A 23945-nucleotide genomic window follows, 5' to 3' on the forward strand; every position below is an offset into this window, starting at 1 on the left:
ATGATGCACCACCAGAGACGAGATGAGGCATAACCCAGTTTGTTATAAAGCCAATCAGTGGGTATAATCTTTGTCACACTGGAAATAAAGTCCAAATGTCCTCATCTAACCAGGGACGGATGACAGCGACTTTAACCCCGACCTCTCTAGCATGTGGAAAACTACAACTTGACAAGTGAGGATGATGCACTGTCAGATGGGAACGTCTTAAATGGTGGTAGCGGTTTCTCCCTGCTACTCACCCGCCCATGTATCCAATCAGTGGCTGTGTGACATAATAGTCAGTGTAGTGTCCATCAAAGTCCGCTGCCATGGGTCTCGAGGAGTATTATAGCAGCTGTATACATGTCTACGTTTGCACCACCAGTTCCAGGTCTTTGTGGTGGCCTTGTGTTGATTTCCATACATTTTGCACCATCAATAATGGATCAAGCTGCAGTTTATCAGTTGCAGTAGAATTTGAGAAATTATTCATTGAACCCAGTGTGGCTCGTTTGTTTTTGGCAGAAAGTGGGAGCTGATGGTGAAAGACGGAGATTCATCTGTCTTATTTGAGCTTTTAACAAAAATATAGCAATGGTTATTTTGTCAGCATCCAGCAGCTACACTTCAGTTGAGGCACTGACAACGTGCCAGTGGCAAAGGTTCATGGAAATGCAGTTGAATGCTAAAACCGTAAATGCTTAATGCAGCTTTAAGGAAGATAAAGATAGAAGATAGATTGTGATGTTTGCCTTAATTTACATCGCACAATATAATGGTCACCAGCATAAAAACCCACCAGATAATGCAAATGAAAGTCATCCTCAATGTGAAAATAAGAAATCAGCTGGTGAGCAGCGTCTCTGTTCAACCTTTGGAGGAAAGGATGATTTTTCTGTTGCCTTAGGATCGTTGTATAACTTTCTCAATAAAAGCTCGTCTTTATTCTGTACGTTGATGGGACAACAGTGGAGCCTTTCATGAGTTATCGCTTAGATGTACAGTACTTCTTCAAAACAGAAAGCACGTTGCTTCATTCACAGGCCTGGATTGATGCAAGTAGTTTGTTCCTTCTTCTTAAAACACAAGCAAACACTCGACCTGAAGGAGAACTCCACCCTCAGCTCCCAGCTTTGTGTGGTGTTGAACTTCACTTTTGTTCTGGATCCATTCTCCTTCAGGCTGTTGTGTCTACTTCAGTGACAGTTTGCTTTTCCCAGAATGCCCTTTACCAACCCTCAGAAAAAAACGATAGTATTTTAGCATTTACATGCAGCAAGCTTGCCAATAAGTTCATGAATGTTGGGTCGTGACTGAAGGCCACCGTACCTTTATGTAGTTCTCAAACATGGCTTCTGGAATGCATTATGGTCGACTGCAGCTCCTCTTCCTGGAGAAGCTGACATCCTCCTCACAGTTTCTCTCCGCGAGATTGTTCAACAAAAGCAAAGTGATTACAAACAAGCCCTTGCGTTCTGATTCTGATGCACTGCGTGCTAAACCTGATGCTTAGTGTTGATGTTTGAGATTAGCAATCTCTCAGTAGGATGTCGCATTTTCCCTGTTTGTCCAGGTGTCCTCGGGAATAACAACAAGACTATGATGGTTGTGGCATAGTGTCCACACCTGCAGTCTTATACAAAATGTTAAACTGGGAAATGTTTAACCCCAAAGCAAAAGTCTGCTGCTAGACAAAAAAAAGCGGGCTTAGAAGTGCAAAGCAGGCTCCCTGTAACTGTTTATTTATGAATCTGTTTAGCACATTCTTCACATGTTTGAGGTAAACTTTGACATTATGTGCATGGAAAATGACGCTGAATTGAGATTTCCCAGCATTCACGGCATGTCAAAAGGCGTGACAGATATCGGTGTCCTTGTCGCGAAACCGCTGCATTAGCTTTGATGTGCATTCTGGGGCTTTTTCATGCTGTTAAATGAGATGCAGTTGCCCTAATAACTGTAACTTCGAGAGGCTTTGAAGAGCTGCAACAGGAGACGTTGGCCGACTTGTCTTCACCTGCACTGTGGAACTGCAGAGCTGTTCCTCTTCAATCTTGCATCATTGCGGAGTCTGTTGCTAAGGAACCGGTGGCTCATGCATTTAGCTGAAAATGTTGAAGAAAGAGTGAATAGAAATTATAGGCTTATTCCCTCTCAAAATGAATTCCCATCGTTACTAAGGTTTCCCTGTTGTGTTGTTGATTAAGGAGACCTTTATGTGACGATGGCAGTCCGTGCTGGTTTTTGTGTTTTGTGCCTCACGTTGTTCCCTTTGCAGTGATTGATATTCAGACTGCTGCTTGGTTTTTGTGGGCTAATTCATGTTTCAGTTCCAAATAACGTATTTTTTTCTTTTTTGAAAATGATGCTTATGAGTACAGGACAGCTGAAGTTGATCTAAATCAGACAAACATTCATGATAAGCTGTGAGGATGACCAGGCCGGGGAATGGAGAAGTAGGAGTGGATTCACTGTTACGGCCTTGAGGGTGTTTCGCTATTCTTCCCAGAGTCTTGCATAATATGACCATTTAGCTGTCTGTGTATTTCAGAGATGAGTTGTATTAATGTGGGTAACGCCGGATCTCCTCGCACAACCTCTCCTCCAAACAATTTTCTTCTTCTTTGGCAGACAGCTTAGTGCATTGCTGCCTCCCACTGGTGCAGTAACGAGCACGAGCAGTTGGCGTCCTTGCTATATGCTCCGTGTGGTCACATGTTTTGGGCTGTTCATGGACCCCGATGTGGTTGTCAATGCGAACTTGGGCAACTAACGACATTGACATCATGCAGACCCAGGCAGTAAGAACTGGCCTTAAGCACGGCAAAAAATTTGGGCCAATGTTGCCTTCAATTTCCCATCAAGCAGAGTGCACGCAGCACACAATAGGTGGCAGATTCATTATATTTTGCACAAAGGCCCAGAAACCATCCAGGGCCTACACTGGAATGGCCCCAGGTTTTCTATTTGTCAGTTTGTGCTTTTGAGGAAAGATATCCTGAACAAATATGCAATTAATCAAATTATCGAATAATAATTGGATGGAGGGATAGTAAGGGCTGTTGCCCACTTTGCCTGGTTGGAAATCTGACCTTGTGGCCAAATTGAAAAAATGTCTTTGACCTGACTGACTGAGAACCTTAATCGACATCATGCTAAAATCCTCAGGACGAGATGGCAGGGTTGCTAGGCTGGCAAACCAGCACTTAATCAATCAGGCTAAACCAAAAAGCCACAATTTGGTCTAATCCATAACTGTTTCTGGGAGCTGTGTCAGTTAAACTTTGTCTGTAGTCTGGGAATAAGTCTCGAACGAGGCTTCATCTCCATGTGAGCGACCAGCTCATAGACTCTCTATGCAACTGTGTCCCATGATGGAACATATTGAGTTGTTTTTGGAGCTCAACGGATGCACTGATCAACTGATTGACTCGATCAACTGTGGGATGCTGCTAAAAATAATGAAGAGCAAAGATTTGCACACAGTGACTTTGGTGTAATACAAAACAGAACTGACCACAACTGGATTCATTGGAAAAATACGAGAAAAATTAACATGTAGATGTAAAAAGCTTGTTGTGCCTACACGGAAACATGTCTAATCAGTGGTAGCTCTTTTTCATTAACAGCCAAATGTGTTAATTATCTCCATATTTCCATTTTAATGATCACGATAATTTCATCGGCCCCTCTTCTTGCCAGTGGCCATCTTTCAGCCTCAGTGATGATGCAGCAGAAAGTTTGTTGCAGAGCAAGGTTTTCAGCTGTCAGCCAAGAACGTCAAATCCAACTGAGGATTGCACCACAGCAGCGATCAACTGATGGCCAGTTAAACTCCATCCAGTATGCTGTCGAGTCACACATCGTCTCAGGGACAGCAAGGAAACACATAACAAGAGAAAAACTGTACATCGCCAGTGCTGCAGACATGTACTGTGCATGTCACTGTCAAGTTGTACTTACTTGCTCTAAGCAGTCCTCTTAATGCACCAGAGTTATTTCAGATCGCCAAGCTAATGAATACCCGACCGGCATTTGGCAAGACACTGGATACCATGTCCTTGCTGCATTATTAATTGTTTGAAATAACAGATAGGTTCATTTATTCAGAGAAACAATCTAATATTGTTTTTATAAATGTGGTGTCTGCTGACTCAAAACTAGATGGGTGGGCAGTGCAGTTTACACCCTGAACCTTGAACTAGAGGTGGAGCCTGGATGTAGTCAGGGATTTGATTTGGAGTGAGGTTTTGTCAGTGGAATAAAATCCAGATCACTCAGATATGGAGACAGCTGCAGAGACGGCATCTGTAAAGTGATTTCAGTTATATTTTTAGCTATTTGTGGAGGAGTGTTCCATTAACAAGACTATGCCTTGGGAATAGCTTTCTTTGCTTCTATTTGCAAGGGGAGTTCTGATTGCTACCCTAATTTATATTTTAATCAAATGTCTACAATGTTCTTTAATTTTGAAAACACGTGGATATATTCAAGTTTATCGAGTACAAAAGCAGCAACATACTGTGTGACATGGCTGGCACGTAGAAAAGGGCAGGAGCAGCGAAAATATTCGACTCCTTCCTGCTTTCTTTAGCCACTTTCTCAACAGCAGGTCATGATTGCAGGACCCGTGTGCACTTTGAGCTTTCCTTCATCTGAACACCATCATGTTACATTGTTGTACTGTTGTCTTGTATCTTGTGTAGTAACTGTGTTTCATAAAACTTCAGAGGCTCACGCTGATGTTCATATTTCCAACCAGCAGTCCAATGTCAGAGCAAGGGCAGTCACCCAAATCCACTGCTACTCAAGAGGGGTGCTTGGGATTTCAAGAAAGGACTAATAAGCCAGCACAATGGGACGCTGTGTGCTCAGATAGCAAGAGGGACGACACAGAGAGATACAAAAAGCACACAGACTGAAGCCTCAGAGCTCTCTGTTGGCATTGTGTGTCACCTAAGCAGCCTGGTACACGCTGCATCTCTCTGGTAGTCAGTTGCCAAGGAGAGCATGAGCAGAGTGCTCCTCTGCTAATCACACGTAGAGAATGATGATAATGCATATTTACATTGCTGGTGAAGGAGGATTTATTTCCTCCACCGAGACGAAAGACACTGAAATGTCTTAATCAACATTGTTTTCATTGACCACATGCTGTCTTGCTGTAGCAGAAGCTCTGCATAATACAGCTTTTGTAGTTTAATTCAAGAATCATGATGGTAAATCTAGTGATTAATAATCATTCCTTGAACATGAAAATACAGGCTGGGCTGTCAGAGATTTTCCAATGAGTTGAGACTGTTTAAAGGTTTAGGTGTGTGCGTTTGTGTGTGTGTGTGGGGTTTGAATTTGATCGGAGGAAATGTGCTTACAGTTGTCGCTGTGACCATCTGTGTCAGGAGAACGCCGCTGCTACTTCTGGCAAGTGAAATCTTCACAATGTGCTCATTATATTTCCAAACTGTATCTGTGAATATGGATTAGAAACTGTTATGGAGTTAGAAATGTCAGTCAATACCACCAGCTGTGTCTCTTACGTGGTACGTCAATGTAAATTGCTGTTAATGTGGAATGCTGTGTGTTTATAGAGTAGCTCAGTAAGTATTTACTAGTTGTAGATCTTGTGCCTAAATAAAGGCTCACATAAATACGCCTGTGAAGGATGGAATAGGCCCATCCATGGCCTGGTTTTCCACATACTGAGTTGCATGGAAAACACAGATTAAACACTGCTCAACTGGAAATCAGTATCTCCAGAAAGTTGTAGACACTGATTATTTTCCCCATTATTCTGAGGCGTTTATCTGTAACACCTCAAACGTCTAGCATTTTGTGAGCAGCATTAACTTAAAATCGCAACTCTATTAATGCCACTGGACCCGCACTGTTTGTGTGTTTATAATGTTTGCATGCACGCTGTTTAAAACACTGTAAGGCCGCTAAATTGGCCTGGTCTCCCTTGGAAAAAGAGATTTTGTGATCTGCCTTGTTAGAATGGCTAGTTAGTCGCTTAGCTGGTCAGCATTCCACTATTACTATCTGAATGAATAGATAGAAATCCTGGGAAATATGCTCATTTGCTTTCTTATTGAGAGTTAGAAGATTGATACCACTTTCATGTCTGTCTGTCAAGTGTGAAGCAGGGGCCGGGAGGCGATTAGCCTAGCTTAGCATTAAGACTGGTAGCAGGTTAGAACAGCTGTCCTGGCTCTCTCCAAAATTCAAAAACTAATCAATGTGTATATCATTTGTTTAATCTGTATGCAAACAAAAAGGTAGAAACAGCAATTTGCGGTGATAAGAGGTCTCCAGGAAGTCACTGCTCCTGACTGAAATAGTTACAACACAACTTCCCATTTATGTCCCTCTTTGTGCATGGGTTAAACAAACACAGTGTGTGCTAAGTAGTGAGATTTAGGGCTGTTATCAGGCATAATTTTGAACTTCGGACAAAGCCAGGCTAGCTGCTTGCCCCAGCTTCCAGCCTTATGCTAAGCTAAGGTAGCATAAAGCCTCCTAATGGACAGACATGAGGGTTTCCAGAAATGTTCGCTTTAAATCAGTTGTAAAAATGTAATAATGGTATTTTTTGGAACTGAATGAGGGAGGTCACTGTAGACCAATGCAGCTCTACAGTGTCCTTTATTTTCCTGGCAGTGAGTATTTCTGAAAAAAAAAAAAGGCAAACACAGAAATGACACGTTTCACTTCAGTTGCATCTGTGCTGGAGAAGAGACGGATCCTGTATCCAGAAGACGAAAGAGCTTCTTCGCTGTATCTCACGTCTCAGAGGTCTACAGCACCACTGTCAAGCTCTCAGTCGAGCCTTTTGATGTGATGTAACACGGATTAATCTGAACACCTGAAACGTGCATGCAGCTCTCATGTCAAGTCGCCCAGGCGGGCATTGATAAACGTATAAGCTTCTTTTGACTTTGCATTGTCAGATCCTCCGTAGCATCTGTTGCAACTGAATCACCTCTGGGTTCAGCGTGGCGAGTATCAGGTTACAGCCATGTTTAATCCTTGAGAGCAGCGTTGAAAAAACACTTGACATCAGGTTTACGTCACAGGTTTATTCTCGGGAGCGCAGTAGTAACAGACTTCACCCCTGACAGATGCACACCAGATAACAGAGTTTGCACATGCCTCACTCACAAGAGACTCCCTGTTTTGTGATTAGCCTGTACAGTTTGCAGCTTCACAACGCCCATTGCAACCCCATTGAAATGGATTTTGACACTGCACCCGACTCTTGACCGTGGGTCAGCAGAGATGAGCTGAATGTTGAGCTGTAAACAGAGGCTTGGTCTGAAGGCCTGGGAGGTCTTCGGGGTCAGGGTGCCATTTCTGCATCAGCCCTGCTGTCTTCTCTCTGCTGCAGCACCTCAGCATTGGCTTATTGAATGTGACGCTATCCTCCACAGCAGAATGTCCTCCATTGTGCTATTGAACAAAGGCCCTCTCTCTCTCCCATTGATGGACAGCTAATTTTTTTCTTGTGTTGTGAATGTGGAGGGCCGGGGGTGCGCTGGTTGGAGGTTTTTGCTTTTAAAGGAACATTTAGTATAGTAGAGCATACTCATCCTAATCTCTTATGAGCAGAAAGTAGAGGGTTGTTTTGTCACTCTGCCATATTCTGAAATTGTTAATGGATCGTGTTGGAGTAGTTCTGATCTAATGTTTTATTGAAGGGAAGAGCCATTGAATTTCAGTTCATTTTGAATCACTGGGTTTTCACCACAGAAGAAGAGATACGTGTCCCAACCATATATGAATCTGTGGGTGTTCTGCATTTAGCAGCTTCATTAGATTAAATGAAAGAATAAAAAAAAAAATCTGAGTTTCTGGGGATATATGGCGATATAAGAAGGTTGATATTCTCTTTCTGCTGGAAGGACATAAAATGTTATGAATTGACATGTGCGTATGATAAGTACACACCACCACTATAGTTATACCACTATACCACCACTATTTCATGTCCAATGTTGAATCAATTAGTCAATTTACAGACAAATAATCCATACAAATGACAAAATACAGTCTTTTTCTATTGTCATTTGCAATTCATCTGCCAATAATTTTCCAGATATATCAATTTGTCTGTAAAATGTTAGAAAAGAGTGAAAAATTTTGATTTTTGATTCCCCACTGCCCACATGTCTTCAGACGTCTCGGTTTGTTGGACAAATAGTCCAAGACCCAAAAAATATTGAGTTTTCTGCCATGTATGACAAAGAAAAGCATCAAATGTTTGGAAATGTATGGAATTTCTGTTTAAAAGCGACTAAAATGATTATTTGTTTTTCAGAATATTTGCAGATTCATTTTCTATCGATCGACTAATTGCTGCAACTCCACAAACAATTAATTGATTAATCCAGAAAAAAAGGCAGATAATGAAAATAATCATTACCTACCAATTTTCCAGAGCTGAAATGTATAATTCAATCTATCAACATTATCAGGTTTTGTTTTAAGGTTGAGACAGCAGACAATTAAATTTGCTATAGGCTTCTCTCTCTCTCTCTCTCTCTCTCTCTTTTTTTTTTTTCAATTTGTGCATCGTCCATATCCTATGGAAGTGCTCATGTTTCCTGCCAGTGGGGTAGGGCTGGAAGCAGATGGCTGCTGACAGAGGAAGGGGTTTGGAAAGCAGTGAGTGAGCAACAGATGGAAAGGCGCATATGCCTCCAAGTCCCCTCAGCCTGCCAGCAGTCCCGTGACTAACTGTGGGAAGATTCTGGCCTCATCCAGGTTGGGGATGGATAGAGGATCATGGTGAAGAATGAAGTGGCCTTAGAATAGAAATGGTTATCTGAGACCAGTTTGTCTATGGAAATTCAACTGTGTGAGCAATCAGATCTCATTTAATTGGGGATGAATGGAGAAACTTGGCCAAGGATCAACCTGGACCGCAGGATCTTTTTTCTTCTTTTTTTTTAGGAAAGCAAGCAGTGAACTTGTTTTAGTTATTCAGTTTCTCAGTTTTTTAGGAAAGGAGTTGCTTTATTTTCTTGAAGACAAATCTCATACAGGCGCTTTTTGTTTCCCGCAGGGAGCACATTTTCTTCACTGACGAAGAAAATGCCAGATAAAGGAAGTGTGGCGTACAGTGTGTCAGGCCATAATGCTGCAGAGGATGACAGCATGCACTATGCTAGTTATAGCTCTAGTGTTAGAAGTCAGCTACTCCTGTAATTGAGAATGCCCTATTTAAAGGTTTCAGGGCTGTGGAAATTCAATGTAATTCCCTTCACAGCTCAGGGACATGTCACAGTTTTTTCAGTCTTCAAGGACACGTTTGAGTCTGTTTATTTCCACAAGAGGTTGCCGGAGTTATTCATGAAAGTTACTGTTCCGTTGTGTCACTGAATCCTGTGGAGCAAAAGGTTGAAGGGCGGCGTCGATTCTTATCTGCTCATATTTCTACCACTTCAGCCCGACCGAGTGTAAACCCCCCATAAAAGCCTGGTCCTTTTAAAAATGACATATAAAGTGGTTTTTCTGAGGATAAAATCAGTTCTATTATGCTCAGCTCTCGCTTTAGCCACCCTAAGGGGAGGATCATGTGGTGTATTTGTAGAAGTTAAGGCTAGAGGTGTGTGTGTGCAGCAGTTTGACATTTGCTCTCACACTTGGCTTTAAATAGATTATGCTTAGTGTATATATCCTATCAGTTCTTCTTAGTTTATGCTCATTGGACTGAGAATAGTTTGTCTTTTCTGAGGTGAGCCCTCTTGTCAGTACAGCTTGTTTAACATGTGCCAGCTGAGCGTTATCACTCAGGTCCCACATTCCTGTTGGAGATGTCATTGTTTTGATGGTGTTGTAACATGTCCTCTGGCCTTGTGCTGGCTGTCTTCAAAGGACTCACTCAGGCAGCATGCCAGGTGCTTGTTTTCCAGTTTATTTAGTTGCTGATCGTGGGAAAATGCATGTCACCATTGTAACAAAAGCTGCGGTGGACAGTTGGTTTTAATAAAGTATGGAAAAACAAAGTTTGAATCTGCTCTGAAGCATCTGCTGCTAAGCTTGAGTTTGGATCAGTGCTGATATTTTGGTCACTTGTTTTGTGAATCATAGCTAAACTCTGAGGAGGGTCTGTTGTGAAGAGATGTTTTATTTCTGTGGGAATCACTGGAGAGGAAGTGTAATGTGACCCCCATTTATTGTTTATACCCCTGTTTCCTGCTTTCCCCGACTGGAATAACCTAAAGTTGTTCCACTGCTGAATCCCCCTGGCCATGACCCAGGGCTCATGTCATGCGGTGGGGTATGTGAACTGCATGCACAACAACCCCTCGAGGAACACACTCACAGTTCCCATTTTGGATCCGACATCTGATTTTCAGAAAAACCTCTATTAGAGCAGGACCTCGGCTCCAAGCCGTCAAGATTCACTTCCTGTGGCACTCTTTGGCTTTGAATGCCGTCCACTCTTTGCATGTCTGAATTGGTATTTGTTTCCCACGTGTGATTTTTCAACCATTGCTCGAACATTTACCCAATTGTCAGCGGTCCACCGACCAGATGCTGCCCCATAATCGAGAACTGCATTATTAACGAGATAATTCTTCATAACTGTGGAACATTTTTAAGTCTAAAAACATTTTCTTTTCCAGTTCGCAAGCAAATAATGACCTGTGGTGAGCACAAATCATAACCCTAATAGATTATACCCATGTGGCTTAAGGGGTGTAAGTTTATCATTGCAAACTAAGCCTTCACTTTCAAACACTTCTAAAGGCAAAATGGCTAATATGTCTTTGTGTGTAGGGAGCTTAATGACTTCATCGCTGTGGTATTTGTACACATATGCATAAATCATCAAAAGTGTTCGGAGAGTTGCCCTGCGTTAAAAAAAGTGGAACCTCTGGCAACAAGACAGCACATTTATCTGCAGGTTCAGCCAAAATTATATCAGGCCTGGACACAAGAGGCCAACGTCAAACATCAGATGCCAAAAGTGAATAAAATATGAAGAAGCCATTCATAAGAGTCGTATTCTTAATGGCATGCCAGTTTGGAGCAATGTTACTATGGAGATTTGGAAGAAAAAGGTTACCAGAATGCTGTCGCTGAGCACCATTTGGTCCTTTTTTTAAATGCAGCGTTTCTGATACGAGACAGCACTGTAAGCTGAGCGACTGTATTGTCCTCTGTGTGAGCGGACACTCCGCAGTGCTCATGTGATACAAGCCGTTCAGAGTGTCGCTCTGGGCTGTGTCGGTGCAGCTTCTCGACAACTCCGGTTTGGATGATGAGATTTTCCTCATTGAGGAGTCTGGCGTGAAAAGTGCACTGTTCAGCAACCTGCCACTGCTCTCAGAAGATGAGCTCTTGCTCGATTTTGTATCTGCGCACTGGAACGAACTGCTGGCCTCAAATAAATCTCTGTACAGTTAAAAAAGGAGGAATTATGACACTTGTGTTGCCACACAGTACATCTCAGGCCCCACTGTGCTCTTGGGCCCATTTCTGTTGTGAAATTGGACCAACTGGTGTCTAGAGATGCACCCTGCTGCTGTGTTAAAGCATAGTGAGCCATTTGTATCCATTTTGCAAGACATTTACCGGACATTTATTTCCTCCACAAATTGGTTTCTTAGCAGCACTATGCTGTTGACTTGCAGGGCTCGGTGTTATTTGTCCCGTTGAAAGCACTTGCACAAAATATGTTTAAAGCTGAAGGATAACTCATGTTACTAATGTTTGTGTAGGGCCTCTCTGAAAATATTCACACTACTAAATTGTGGCTTTTCACATATTTGGCTTCAAGAGACCTTCCACTCAAAAAAGGTATGCTTTGTTGTGTCAGAATCTGGCGTGAAATCTGGCTGAAATTTGGCGGCTAATCTGTGCCCAAGCTAATTCAAAGCTACATTTTGTCTGTTTACACAATAAAACAAACCTTCCTGTGGTCTCTTCATGCCAATAGGGCTTTTAGTAAACAGGACCCTACCTTTAGTGGACTGGCGAGTGAGAACTTGGCCATGATTAGTGGTCCACTTTCAAAACAAATCCTTTGGCCACACTCACCCTCATGGACTGTCAGATGTCACGTTTGGGAAAATTCCATCTGACTGAAATCTCAGTTTACACCGTCAGGACGGGCAGAAGTCATTTAGCACCAGCGGCCCAGAGGACCTGTCCTCGTGTCTGAAATGAGCCTTCCAGGCAGAGAAATGGGGAAGTGCGTTGTTTCTAACACTTTTGCAGAGCTCTGGTGATGCATCTCCGTCAGTGGCTGAGTGGAGTGCAGATCTGGCGGTGGATGGGTAGGCAGTGGCATGTGTTATGTAACACAAGTAGGTGGCTGGAGTAGCTCTGCGTGAGTGCTTGTGGTGTGTATGTGGTACTCTCTGGATGTGTGAATTTCTCCACACACAGGCCTTTGCCCCTGACCTGGATGGGAGTCAGTTGAGTGCAATACCCACAGGAGATGAGTGTAATGGGGGTTTCGTTTTATTGGGGGAGGGGTAGGGACAAGGTATTTGAGCGGTGTCATGTTGTGACCGACGGTCAGAAATTAGGGTAGTGAGGGTAAGTCTGCCGTCGAGGAAGCCTCTTAACACGACTCCCATTTTCAGGGATTATAACCACCTTTTTTTTTTTTTTTTTTTTTACTCTGGCCTCTCAGTATCTCTATAGCCTCTCTGCAGATAATTGCCCCTTATCGCACTGACTGCTGGCTCAGACCCCTTTGTTTGCAGTCGCTCCTGGACTAGACATCCTTATTTCTGACAAAGAAGGGATCAGATCGCATCAGATAGAGCCCCCAAGAGGGCGGAGCGACCTGAGGTTGCCTGAGCCTGAGTCACTGGTCTGGTACATTTGGATAGATGGAATAATTCAGCACCGTATTTGTTCTCTCAAACATCTTCAAACAGGTTCATTGGCAGCCGTTGTGCAGTCACACATGAGAGAAAGTCACCCTCAAACATGAGTTCATTCACTTTCTAAATCCATTTAGTTCTGTTTAAGGTCACCGGGGGTGGGAGGGTGGAACACGTCCCAGCATGCACAGGGTGAAAGGCAGGGAAAGTAGCCTGTCGATCATTGGACAGCCACATACTGCAGACAAGCACACTGCAAATGACTGCAGTTAATTTTCCCTCAACCTGATCCGCATGTTCTCGGCCTGGGGAATAACTTAATCGCTAATTAATCAGTCAACAGAAAATTCATCAGCAACTGCAACTGTTGAAATGCTTAATAATCTCTGATTTTAAGATCTCAAATGTGAGTGTTTGCTGTTTTTCTTCATCATGTATGATCGTAAATTGAATATGAATATGATTTTGAAGTCACCATCTTAAGCTGTGGGGAGTTATACTGTACATTTTTTTTACTTTTTTCTTATATTTTATCAACAACAACGAATTGAGAAAGTAGTGGGCAGATTAAATATTAGCCTCTGTGTGTTAGTTTTACTTATATTTCACAGCTTTTTGCTTTCATTTTCTAGTTCATGTGTCTTGTCAGCAGTGTCTCACAACACATTTAGTTACTTGACTGCAGGAGGAACTGAGCAAGCTATTATATGATGGACTGTGTGAATTACTGGTATGCTGATGACTCATTGAAAATTCTTCTGGTTGCATATGACCCGTGCTGAGCAATGCAACACCTCAGCCTGCACTGACTCAAGGATGGTGATAGCTGCTGCAAAGCCTAACATGGAGTGATTTTTTGATGACTGTTATTAGACATATAGTCCAACTGAGAAGAAGCACGAAACACATTAATTTGTCCTTAACATGGAAACTGTTAAGTTTGTTTGGTTGTTTCCGTGGAGCCTTACTTGAACATCCAGGATAATTTGTCCTCTTGTGTCCATCTGGAGAAAATAACACCCACTCTAACTCACATTTTTGTTGGATCGCTTGCTTATGAAGAGCTCTATGGAGGAGATTTCGAATGTTCTATGTTCAGAATGTTATGAAATGTTTAAAACTTTATATGTCACACAAAATTAATCAAGCTGAGCCTTTTCTGAGCGCTCATCAGACCTGGACGGCTCTGGATGGACAGAAAATTCATGTAAACGCAGGGCAGTGACCAAAAAACCCTTTCTTGCCGTAATGCCTGTTCGGTGATGTTTCCCTGAGATTTCTTTTTCAGTCAGGCCTGTTGCTATCAGGCCAAATAGAAGCAGAGGGGAGAGCAGCCTGGATAGACAGGATGGATGGAGAATCAAATAACTTAATTAAGCATCTGGTCGTCAGCAGATTTTTTTCGAGTTGAGATCGAACAGCAGAACTGAAGTTTATCTAAACCCAATAAGGAACATCTCTGATGTCTGCGATTACTTTCACGTCACTGAATGGGAACATCACCTGATCTTTAGTTTCATCAAAAACCTTCCATTTCCATTTGCCCATTGCTGCTTAAAAGTCCTGAAAGGACTACAAGTAAACTCAAGAAAACTCAGGCCATAAGTTGTCTTTAAATTTCCTGTCGGCATTAAATTCGCAGATGGTGCATTTAAGGCTAATGGGAAAATTGTCATGCACATTAGCCTACCATAAAACATCCAAAAGCATATATTTCAGTGATTAACTTAGTATTGGACAATGCGAGACTCTGCCATTAATAGATGTTTTGCGATACATAAGCTACTACAGACAGTGGCGTCGGTCTACGTATCCTCTTTTTGTTATTGGAAGCTTACAAGCTAGCGATGAACCAGGATGGGGGATACAACTCTAGTGACAAATGGTTGGAGCAAGATAAGTTCTGGAGGCAGCTGGTGCCATCAGGAAACAGAATAAGGTGTTACTCATGCTGAAAGACCTTCAAGCACCAGCGGTCCACAGCAGCAACTGGTGGGGCTATGCTAATATCTGCAGAAACCTGAGCAGGCACCATTCATTCAAGTCGAATGAAGACATACATTAAAGATGTGTCTTTTCTATCAAAGAAATTATTTAAACTTTCTTTGGGTCTTAAATTATATTGTTATCTTTAGAAAGGTCTTAAAAATCATTGAATATGACTTTAAAAACCATGCAAGAACCCTGATTTAATGCTGCCATTCAGATTTGACACGTAACCACACAAAGCCTCTGCTGTCTGCAGTGAAGAGTCGATCGCTGAGCTTTGATGTCAGACATCTTTCACTTGTTTTTGACATCTTACAGAAATGTGAAAATCTCAGCCATATGGGGACTCGTACTTGATAAAGCCTACCCTGACAACTTGCGTCTCTTTGTGATGATTTCATGAATTATTCATTTCATATTTTGAGCAACATTGTTCAACCCCTTTATTGAGTTACCTTAGACAGATTGCAGTGTCATAAACAAGTATCAGCAAACTGTCAACACGCTAAACCTTCACATGAGCACACTTCCTACTTATTATTGCACTAATATAGCAAAAATCAGGTGGCTGGTAGGGAATTTATTCTGAAAGGTGTCAAACTTGGGATCATATTGACTTCACAAATGACAAGACGGCTGATGTTTGTTGGCAGCATGCCGGGCACAGATTTTGGTGTTTTTTCTTGGCTTGTTCATTAATGATTATACTGGAATGTGTTTTGTCACATATCCTTGGATGTGGCTCAAGGGTCATGTACTACTAGATTAGGGTATACCTATAGGCAAACTGATATAATTGATTTATAATGGGAGACACTGCCTTATTGAGTAACCCACTGAGCTCTGGCCAACTGATTTATTTTCAAGTTAACACCTATTGAACTTCTCATTGATTTCCTTTGTTTCCTCTCTCTCATGCCCTTGCTGCGTGCGGCCCACCTTGATGGATTCTCAACATCATCCAACCCTGCAGGTAAGCCTCACAAATACAGGCCATAATGAACACAAACACAAGCAGTGACCATATTGTTAGACATTAGGATGTATAGTCATGATATCTGTTTGATGACACATCTAGATGGACGAATACACAATTTGAGGGTTATCTAGCCTGCCATGCTGGCCATAGCATCACCGTCTGCCCTGTGGATCCGCACACAGACAAAGCCCTCAATCCTTGCCCTTTCACCCTCAGTAATTTTAAAAGCCAGCTGTCAAGTTTGGTGTAACAGTACCTGTGTATCAGTGAGGCTGTGCTTTGTGGCCATGGCCATCTGGACTTTGTGTACGATGGCAGTTAAACTGAGGGTCAGGGGACTCAGTAAGGACTGAATAAGAATGACCAAAATATTTGTTTTTTATGAGCTCAAGCACCCAAAGACTTTTACTCTCTGAGGTGATGTAAGACCTTTAGTTTAAATGTGCAGGCAGGCAATCCATCCATAACCCTCCTAATCTGTTGATTTGGCTGAATTGACTTTCTAATCTATCAAATGCAAAAAAAAAAAAAAAGGGGGTCACATCACCCTTTGGTTTCTGTACTGAATAGAGTTCACATATGGTCTGTGAAAGGGAAGGAGCATGTAGCCCGGGGCAGGTTATAAGCAGGGCACTACTGATGATGTATTAAGAGATCTTAGGAACACAAGGGGTTCTTGATCTTCCTCTGGAGCATGGGGATTGCTCATAGTGATAACCTTCAGAGAGGATTCCAGATGGGGATGCCATCCTCTCAGCTGCCCTACTTCCTTCCCACTTATGACACGTAGCAATTTGTCCAATCTGCCTGTGCCTCTTCTCTTGCTAAGCCAGCCATATAATTATTGTGTACATTGCAGCCTTGCTGCAGTGGAAGACACTCTTCTTATGCAGAGTTTCCATATGGCTGGGAAACCCGTGCTGTTCCATGAGCAATTGTGGTCAGAGCCTGGCACTGCACAAGTGTCAGGAATGGCACAGTGAGATGTGTTGCTAACAGTGACGTCGCTATCTGTAAAGATAAAATCAAGAACATGAACGTAGGAGTGAGAAAAAAAACCCAGAGTCTACTTTACACAGGAGCAACAGAAGTAATAGAAGCTGAATAAAGTGACACTTTAAGATGAAGATTGCCCTCTAGTCACCTGACAACATGTCAAGCCAGTCATTTCAGCTTGGAAACACAGTTGGATTAATAGCAGAGACTGTCACAGGTAGGAATCCTGCAGGTCCGCTCATGTATCTCTGTTATACATATGATCACAGTCGGCTGGATGTGCTGTTCTGGGCTTGTGAAAAGGGGGCAGTAGTCTGTACTAGTCACTTCACACTGAATGGGAACCCTGTGTGTATCAGAAATGCACCGCAAGCTCGACATTTGACCAAACACGTGAGTGATTCAGTCATACCTCACCAGCACAAAGTCCATTCATATTTCTTGGTCCTATGGTTTGAAGTAATAACAATAACAAAAGCTTGGAATAAACTTATTTTCAATTTTATTGCACTGATTCATGCTAACAAGGTTGTTATGTGCAGTCATGTTGAGCGTTGTAGGGTCCATACTTTGCTATTTATCATTCATTATTTGCATTGGTCTCAGTATTTATCACTTAATGTGTGCACTGACTCGTGGTGCGTCTGTCGAAACACAACACCTACTCCCCTTGAGCTTTGATTTTACGGACTGATGGAGATCCCTACAGTCGTGCTGCAGGCGGGGGTGAGAGTCTGTGGTTTGTAGCTGTTTGAAGCTCCATGGCATCTGCAGAATGATTTGGACTTTGTTTACATCAGTTAATTACTTGCTGTCATCATATTGACATGGACAGTGTGGCCACACAAACGACGTCTAAAAGGGTGTGTGTGATTAAAAATTAAATAACACGATGAAGGACTGAAAAATTGGACAGTGCAGAAACAGACTTATGAAGAATGACTATGTTCATGAAACAAACTTGTACGTATCATATGGTGGTACTGCTTTTACTGAAGTGTGTATAAATCAGATAATTCCTGTCTTTACCATTAACACAATTAAAGTGGAAATTTTGTCAGAACTTTTGCTGGAAATGGCTACCTACTAAGGTTATTGTGGTTCAACCATCCAATAAATGTTCACAATGGTAGGTCAACACAAAACCATGTTACACTCCAGAACGTTAAGACAAAATTTGGCAGCCACACTAGCAGCTCTAGTGCTATGAGTTAAATGCTAACATAAGCATGCTAACAAGCTCATAATGACAATGCTAACATGCCAACATTACGCCGTTAGCCTACCATGTTTACTTCGTTCACTGTCTTCGTTTAGCTTGTTAGCATGCTAATGTTTGCTTATTAGCGCTAAACAAAAAAACAGCTGTGGATGATGGGAATGTCCGCAGCTTTGTACTCAGGTACTCGGTCATAAACAAAGGGATTGGACCAAGTGCATGTCATGTCTGTCATGGAAATACTTCAGTCTGGGCCAAAGATGTGGATTAACTAACTGAGCGACCAACATTAACATCCATAGAGCTCCAGTGCTGAAATATGCGTTTACATGTCCTCAGCATCTCAACAGCTGCATGACCTTACTGAGGTGTGTCGAGTGCTACTTTGGACATATGAGACCACCAGTGATCAATTTGTTTGAATGATGTTTGTAATGTCTGGCTGCCCATATGAACAGAGCATAATGACTGGGCTAAACTGGTCACACCTCCAGAAATGGACACTTCCAAGGTGTTAAACCATCAGTATGTTAAAACCCATGGCAATAATTAATTATGGTCACATCTGAAATTCCTCAGTCACAGTTGTCCTGTCCTCCCACGTGACATAACCAAGCATGATTTTGATCTTTTGATTCCAGCTTTGGGAGAAATGTGTTTATGGTCACACCTCACCACTACACTGCCTATAATCACACGCCATTTATCATTCAGTTTTAGCTTTTCCAGCAGTGTTTGTGAAAATTACCTCATTTACTTAAATACGCATCATAATATGATGCTGTGGCAGATCAAAGGAGAAAATGACTTGAAGTATGCTTTTATGCGAGTTTTTTGTATCATCAGATGTTGCATGTGTTGTAATTGGCTTGAAGACCCGAGGGTCGACAACAGCATGATGGGAGGCTTTTGTGATGCAGACGGCTGCGGCCTTTCTTTGCTTTTGCAGGCCTGTTTCTGTAATGACTATAAAATCAAGGGATGTGACAAAGGAACACGGGCACAGGCGGTGCAGGAATCTTTCATTGCCACCCTCGAGTGGCTCACGGCTTCTCCTAGTTGAATGGAGTTACATAAGATCTGCAGCCTCATACTTAAACAGGAGAGTCATAAATCAACCTGTACGGTGGAAACAGCGCAGCAACTTTTGCCTGACTACTCCTGAGTGCTCCTCATCTGTTCTTCCTCTTTGTCCTCCGCTTGCTTCTCTCTCATTCGTTCCTTTATGGAAGAAGACAGAAATGACTGTGAGGGAGATGATGGAGACGAATGCGCATATTGGTAATGATAGCAATTTGGTTTAAAATGACTAAATACGCGTATCGGTACGTCTTCTCCTTTGTCACGTCACCACTTTTTCTTCACTTTTCTTTACTGCAGTTGCACTTTGAGCCTGTAATTTGTAGACGCACGTTATTTTTTTTGCAACAGTTGCCACTTTTTCTTGTCTCATCAACTTTTCCGAACAAAGGGGGAAGTCTCTGATTTTTTTTTTTTTTGTTTCCTACTGTTTTCTAGCATTCTTTCAGCATCACATAGCAGGAGTTTGGCGGGAGCATCTCTTGAAAGTCTTCCAAAAGTTTGAGAAAATAGAAGCTGACGCAACTCTTTCCACGCTAGTTGAATTTAGCGTTTTGGGCCAGACGATACGCTTTGCCAGCTTTGGAGTGTGAAATTTGCTGTGACGCTCTCTTATGGTCTTTTGCTTGCCGTCTCTCATTCACTCTGCTCTGCAGTCTACATCACTTTTTCTCGTCCTTTCTGCCTTCTTCTCATCCTCACACAGATTTCCTCGTTCTCATGCTCTAAATTATTTCAAGTTTTTAGTTTTCGCTTCTGTCTCACAATGATAAACTACAATGAACCTCAAGTTTTCAAGCTTTTTTGTTGCTGAAGGGGGGTGTTTTTGTGAAGAAATCATTTGTATGCTATGAACCAGAGCAGATAATCTTTTGCTCTAATAGAATTTAATTTTAATTACAGTCGTGCAAGTTTTCTGTCTGGTATTACACGAATATATTTGTCATTTATTGAATTAAACAAAACAATGCCTGTGCAGGAGTAAACAAATCATTATGCTGCAGTACCACAGTTTCTCCATTTCATCGTTTAATGGCTTCATGTGGGCTGTCTTGGTGTTTGTATTGCGTTGACATTACAGCACTACCACAGCATCATGTCATGTTACTAATAAACAGCTTAACACCTCGCTGAAGCACAAATACAGGGGAGCATCCGGTCTCTGTGGCCATGCCTGGCATATGATGGTAGGAGGAGGTGGTGGAGGTGGAGGAGGAGGAGGAGGAGGAGGAGGAGGAAGAGAATGGGACTCAGCCACCGGATGTGTAGTCAGGAACCAGTCATCACTCTCTTCCTAATCTCCCTGTTCACCCCCCTGTTCACCGCCATCTGGAGAGGATGCCAGGGACTGGCCTGGTGGCAGAATTAGACTCACGGGCTCAGAGCGCTGCCAGGCTCGAGAGGAAAATCCTGGAGGGAAAAGGCCTTTTTGCAGATCATGCTTGTCTGTCCTGCGTCCTTGCTCAGTGGTGTTGGACAGCGGCCTGCAGTGCTGACGTAGGCTGCCCTGCCTCTCAACAAGACAACATCTAGCTCATCTGGCATCCAAAACATGCCCATAAGAACAAATCCCCTTCTCGAGGATTAGTCACAGGCCACAGACAAGTGTCATATGGGGTGTTTTGCAATCAAGCTGCACCCCAGATCAATGCAGTTATCCCTCAATCTTTGGCTTTTATATTCTTTGCTGTGCAGGTTTAATTTAATGGCATAAAGAGCGTCCCCCCTCGCAGTAACCACCTAAATAAAGTAGTTAAGGTTAAACTTGAGGCAGAGTTGCGTCGTCTCTTTCTAAGCTTTATTCCCCTGGAGAGCACTGAACTGCAGGGAACCATCTTTTTTCCAAGTAATGAGAGTGCGAGCCACCCAATGCCTGGCTACAGAAATAAAGGCCCCAAAGATGCAACGAGCATGTGTCCATACAGTGTGCTGTGCTTATACATTTGCTGCCATGTGCTGCACTCTTTATGTTATTCTTGCTGCGGATAATAGCGAGTGGAACAGCTTTGACCCTCTTGTCATTTGATTTAATACAGGTTGGCTAATTGGTGAAGTGAGGATAGATGGAAAGTGAGGTTTAGTGCTTATAGCAAGCTACAATAAGGAACATATTGCCTCTGATGGTGTGGTTGGTAAACCAGATGGATTTCAGGGTGCACGGAGAAATTATTTTAGTTCAATCTGGTGCCAAAACATCTGATTATCTCTTTTTTTTGCACCTCTTTTCCTTCATAACAGCCATTCAAACAAGCTGTATTAAACTGGTGGGTCGTTTTCACCTTTCATATCCTGTCAGCTCAGTGGTCTGCAGGGAGAGGAGACGAGAACAGGAAGTCATAATAGGCCATTTGGGGGTGGGGGGGGGTAGCCAACGTTTGTGTTTGCTGCATTGAATATGAGCCATGAGTCTCGTCCCAGGAGACATCCTCACTGATGAGCTGCCTCTGACGGGTTCCCTCCCCCCCTGCAGTAATATGGGTCACGGTTATGAGCGATCTTCGGATTGTAACACAGATCAGTCAAGTCCAACATGATTATCATTTCATTCAGACTAGTAAGCAGCATCCGCTGTCAGGTACTGCAGCCAGGAATTTAGAAAGCCCCCACTGCCCTTGGCACCAACAAAGGTCCCTAAATTTCTCTCATTTAATTTCTCTTCACATGCCAACACGGAGGTCTAAATGGTGGGTTAAAGCCACCATTGAAATAAGCTCCATGTGTAAGTTTGTAATTGAAGACTTCTCCCAGGACGTGACCCCAGTATCGTCATCGGAGGCTGCAGTCCTGTGCGTGTCTCCGCCTCTGCCATCATACCATTTAAAGATTTTACAGGTTTTGGTATGGAAAATTGTTGGTCTTACATAACGTGACTGCACTTTGTTTTCCTTTCCCCGCTCCTTAATTATGAAAGCTGTGCGTCGGAAACACAGTTTTCGTAATTATGCTGCAGTATTCAGGATCTTAAATTTGAATCTTGTCTAGACAGAGAAGCAGGAGTATCCAGCATTTTATATGTGTTAGAAAAACAGAAGCAGGAGTTTGTTCTTTTCCTCCATGAAAATCAATGTTGCTCTAACCTGAGGGATAAACAGTACCCGAATGTTTGGAACCGGCTTCTCAAATAAAGCGAGTTTTTTCATTTAAATCAATTTACGAGGAAATTACTGAAGTTTCTGAACATCTTCACATTATATGAAGATCATGAACATAACCTATTGGTGTAAAGATTTGTTTCCTTTCGGCTCTATTCAGCCGTACTACCAGGGCTATAGTTATCGAGGCCTGGCGTGCCGCCTTGCATTTGTACAATATGTGTGCATATTGTTTGGTCATGTAGTGGTTTGTAAGAAAAACAGCATGGAGCAATATGGTTTGCTCTCCCATAATGTATCGTTGGTCTCTCACTGTGAAAGCAAGGTTTTCTCTTCTACCTCCCTCCCACTCCCCCCCCCCCTCCCTCTCTCTCTCTCTCTCTCTCTCTCTCTCTCCTCCCTTTCTCTCGCGCTCTGCAAGGGTGAACGTGGGCGGCTGTACAGAGCATGACAGCAGCGCTCTGTTGAATGTAGACTAGAAATGAAGAATAAAGAAATACAACACCCATGGAAACACTGAGCCAGTCTTGATCAAGGTGCTTGTTTGTCTTTTAAGGCTGCCGATGTGCAATTGTTGAGCTCGCAGTTTTGTTGCACCACCATTTTGTGGCGTTTGTATGGAAGACCCCTTTTAGAAAAGGTAGATTGTGAGACCTTTTTGAATTGGAAGTGAAAGTCTTCTATTGATGCTGATTTTTTTTAAAAATACTAATCTCCAGTTTCCACCATGCTGTATATTTTGTCTGCGCTTCATGCCAGAGGATGTTAGCATCACATAAAGCCTTTGTTTCTATGTTCGCCTTTATGCAAGCATCCTCTTCCATCGTCTGCACTCCTGCTGTGATTTGTGCAGCGAGGGGCTCGGCAGCAGTGACACTGATGAGCACAGCGTCAGCCTCCAGCCGTGTGTGTGTGTATGTGTGTGTGTTTGTGTGTGTATGTCATAGTGAGTTTGCCTGTGTGTGTCACGCCCCCCTTGACAGAGCGTTGGCATTGATGAATGCAGCAGCAGCTGGGCTGAACTGAATGTTACTTGTGATTCTGTTTCTTCTGATTTTTTTTTTTTTTTTCTTCTTCTCTCTCTGACAGAAAACCAAACGGCAGATAGACATTTTTCCAATTTCCTAACCTGTGCAGCACTCACACTGGGTGTAGAGTGGAGGCTGCCATGGCTTGCTGGGTGATGGGTGACTGTGCAAAAAAGAAAAACAAAAACACTGTTGACTGGATTAATATGTGAATGGTTGCATGAAACACTTCTAAAATCAGCTCTTGATGCATTATCTTGATTTAATTCGTAGAACTGATGCATCTGAAGGTCATTTCTGATCAAATACAGGCAGCTTTGTCACTTTGAATAGTGCTAGCCACACAGCCTCACTTTTCAGATGTGTGGGTTTTAGCACAAATGCAACAGTCTATCATGGACACTCGATTTCAGTGTATATTTATTACCATTACTTAACAGATAAGTTGCACAACAGGGCAGTCTCCTAAAATCCTGCTCCTGTTATGTAACTGAAACTATGCCATTTGCTGATATCACGCTTACTTAGTAGTTTTTGTTTGATAATTGAGTTTGATCATGACTTTTGCTGTGTTTCATTTCAGCTTCATTTCTACACTTGTAATTTGCTTTGGTGGAAATAGCACACAGTAATTGGAATTCAAATTATACTCATCTATCGGAGCTATTTGAAGATGATCTCTATCAGTTTTTTCACTGCACACGGCCTACTTTGAGACAGAAGACTGTCATCTGTAAG

The 23945-nt window shown here is 42.5% G+C and overlaps 1 protein-coding gene across 2 annotated transcripts in view; it reads left to right on the forward strand.

The window, feature by feature from the left end:
* Positions 1-23945, forward strand: part of agap3 (ArfGAP with GTPase domain, ankyrin repeat and PH domain 3) — a 115340-nt gene that overhangs the window by 2660 nt on the left and 88735 nt on the right. The gene's annotated exons all lie outside the window — the stretch shown is intronic.

The sequence above is a fragment of the Chaetodon auriga genome, chromosome 12 (assembly GCF_051107435.1).
Source record: "Chaetodon auriga isolate fChaAug3 chromosome 12, fChaAug3.hap1, whole genome shotgun sequence".
NCBI lineage: Eukaryota > Metazoa > Chordata > Actinopteri > Chaetodontiformes > Chaetodontidae > Chaetodon > Chaetodon auriga.